Source organism: Carcharodon carcharias, chromosome 1 (assembly GCF_017639515.1).
Source record: "Carcharodon carcharias isolate sCarCar2 chromosome 1, sCarCar2.pri, whole genome shotgun sequence".
Classification (NCBI taxonomy): Eukaryota; Metazoa; Chordata; class Chondrichthyes; order Lamniformes; family Lamnidae; genus Carcharodon; species Carcharodon carcharias.
The window spans coordinates 172,493,666-172,497,302 of NC_054467.1; positions in this window are offsets into that span (position 1 = coordinate 172,493,666).

Genomic DNA, 3,637 nt, shown 5'->3' on the forward strand with positions numbered 1-3,637 from the left:
TTGTCCTTTGCTCTATCGAATGGTATGAGAAGAATGTTGACCATTAATGGCATAACTCATATATTAGTCTACATCATTGGGCATTGTACACTGCAAAATAGGGTATCTGTACAAGCTCTGAAAATTGTATAAAATCTCAATCTTTGTTAATGAAATTGCTGATAATGGTACTGGGGTGTTGCTAATGAGTGTGACTAAGTTGCTTATGGAAGTATGCCCATCAGTGGCTCATTGTTGCACATCAATTTCATTTGTATTTCTGTACTACTTTTCTTCCTTTACTGATGATTTCTGTACTACTTTTCTTCCTTAAAAGTTTAAAAATGATTAGAAGCTATTTACTGATGATTGCACCAAATCTGCTTCATCATACAAAATATGCCAGTATTGCAAATGCTGGAAGTCATCTTCAATTCAAAAAAAAAATTAGAAAATGCAGGAAATGCTAAGCTGGTCTGGCAGCTTAGAGGAAGAAACATCTTAGAAAAGGTTATTGACCTGAGATGTGAACTTTCTCTCTCTCTCTCTCTCTCTCTCTCCAGATGCTGTCAGCCCTGCTGAATATTTTCTGTTTTTATCAGCTAACATATTGTGTTAAACCTGTACTGGTACAGTTATTACCTGTGAGCTATCTTGGTATTTCTGATTGCTGTAGATGTGACTGACCAAAACATGATGGAAATTTGTAATTAGGTGAGCCTTCATTTTCAGTCTCATTTCATGCTCAAGAGTTCTTTACATCAAAATAGTTGTGAATGGTACTGAACACTATACAATCCTTCGCGAATGACCCCACTTTTCACCTCATGACGGAGGGAAGGTTATTGAAGCATTGACTCTGTTGCGTTGTGATGTTTTCGTGTGGGAGCATAGGGATACGTAGCCAGATTGTTGGGCCTAGGACATTACCCTGAGGAATTCCTACAGCAGTGCCCTGGGGCTGAGATGATTAGCCTCCAATAGCTACAACCATCTTCCTTTGTGTTAGCTATGATCCCAACCATTGGACAGTTTTCCCCCGATTCCCATTGACTTTAATTTTTCTAGGTGCCACGTTGCTGAGCTCAGTCAAATACTGCCTTGATGTAAAGGGCGGTCACTCTCACCTCAGCACATTCGAAACTCACTACCTCTACTATCTAGAAGGACAAGAGAAGAATGTGTGGGGATGCCATCACCTGCAAGTTCCCGTCAAAGCCATGGACCATTCCTGACTTGGAATTATATTGCTGTTCCTTCACTGTCACTGGATTAAAAACCTGAAAATTCCTTCCTAACAGCACATAGGTGTACCTATGCCACATATACTTGCAGTGATTCAGGAATGTAGCTCACCTCCACGGGATGGGCAACAGACTCAAATCCCATGAATGAATATTTTAAAAAAAGTTAACATACTACTTGCATCACTTGCCATATATCAATGGCAAGTGTTTACTTCTATTCATTCTTGGCATCAGTTAATGCTGGAAAGGCTGCCATTTATTGCCCACCTTTGAGAAGCTGATGAGCTGCCTTCTTGAACTGCTGCGGTCAGTATGGTGAAAATCTGCTCCCAATACTATTAGATTGGGAGTTTCAGGATTTTGATCCAGCGACAGTGATGTATTTGAAAGTTGGGGTGGTATATGAGTCAGGGGTAACTTGGAGGTCATAGTGCACTCATGAACTGGCTGCCCTTGTCCTTGGTGGTAGTTGACAAGCTTGGGAGGTGTGGCAAAAGATTTGGCCACTTGCTGCAATGCACCCCTGTAGATGCCTGATGTAAGTCCCTGGGACCCTGAAAAGTATAAGGAAAATGCTTTTGACATTGCAGACTTTGGATAATGTATCAACACACAATCAAACTCAAATATCCTTAAAATACTGAAACAGTATCCTAGGCTTTCTTTTTCCTTTTAATAGTTTAGACCAGCAAATTATCACTTAAGTAAGTACGCTCAGTGCTAAATACTTACAGTTGCCAAGTTAAATGCTTGGGTACCCAACATCACCAAGCTAGAATCAGCAATGTGAGATGTTTATGTGATCTTTAGTTATTTTGTCAAGCTGAGGAAGAACCTGTTGATGTGTGGACTCATAAGGGACTATCAGCATCCTTTAAGCTTTTAAACAACCTTAACTTCCTCAAGAGTTGTAGAGATTCTGATATAATTCCTCAAGTCTTTGAGCACCTTTCAGATTCCACTGTGCCAACCTCATTCTTCAATGAGCAAATATGGCATTTATCAAAGAACATGTCAGTTCCACCAGATATCAACTTTGTACCCTTAATACAGGCATTTCCCACATCAAAGAAGATTTGAGAAGGCAATTACAACTCCCAAGACCTCAACAAAATTAAGGAATTAAATGCAATTTCTTTCTAGGAAGCATTCCACACAGTCTGTGCCAAACAAATAAAATTTAACAAGTTGGTTCAATATCATTCAAGCAGACAACAACAATCTTCAAGGCCAACCAACTTTTCTGATATGGCAGCAGGGGCCAAACAATTTATTTTTCTCAGGCTCTTTTTGAGATTTTTCTCGAAGTCTACCTTTTCATTCTCACTAACTCCATTATTTGAGTATTGCTGAATAAAGATTTTTGTCTAAGCTTTTCGTTTTGTGCTCATCAGGACGATTCGCAAGAATACCAAATGTAAAGGGAACAACAATTTGTAGTGTATGAGAAGAGTCCTGATTTGTTGGCAAGTGCACTCTGATTGGTAGAGGCATTGCTGTGGAGAATGCACAAGTTGATGGTAACTGACAATTAACTGCCAAGTATGACATTTAAACCATGCAGCTTGACTCTGTTCAAGGAAATGCCTTGAGGAATAAACCAGCCAATGGCTGTCACTTATTTTAGCTGAAACAGGTACATGTTCTTTCTGTCTGCAAAGAACAGGGCCCTGTGTATTAATATATATAGCTTCCAGTACACAAAAATGCACCACTCTGCAGCCGGACTGACAATTCTGAATTGGTTGCCAGTGTAATTCTTAGCACACTATGGATTATTTAGCAAATGTCCAATCATGGAATCACATCTAATGTTGGACACTCGAGTTTTACAAGCACAAGCTGGTTAGGTATGGTCTGTACCTTGTCCTTTGCGAATACTGGAAGGGACATGCTGCCTGATATGATCCTCCAGTCTTCGGGATGGATGGCCTACATACCTACCGTCGCACTGGCACTGAAATTCATATACCACATTCTTCATTTGTGTGATAGAATGTCTTTTTTGGCAACATCCTGTTAGTAGCAAATACCACAGAGTAGCAGTGTGAAATAGCTAGCTTCACTTGTTGCTCAAATTTTTGAGATACCTTGCCCTTCCAGGGTAATCCAAGATAAGATGGGCGCTTTTGTGGTCCAAAAGTGACGGCCGTAGACCCGTTCATAAGTTTGTGTGATATACAGCACAAGATGATCTAATCAGGGTAGCCATTATCCTGCAGGATGCCTTTGACGCTTCTATTTCAGCATCAAGCTTGCATGGCGAGCAAATGCCTAGGGCCCTATTTATGAGGTTGCCAATAAGGCCAATCTTTTCACGCATGGAACTGTAAGAATCTCAATATGTATGTTGACCAGTGAAGGTAGGTTTGCGGTTGACCATGGTAGAGAACACCCTGGCAGATTTCTCA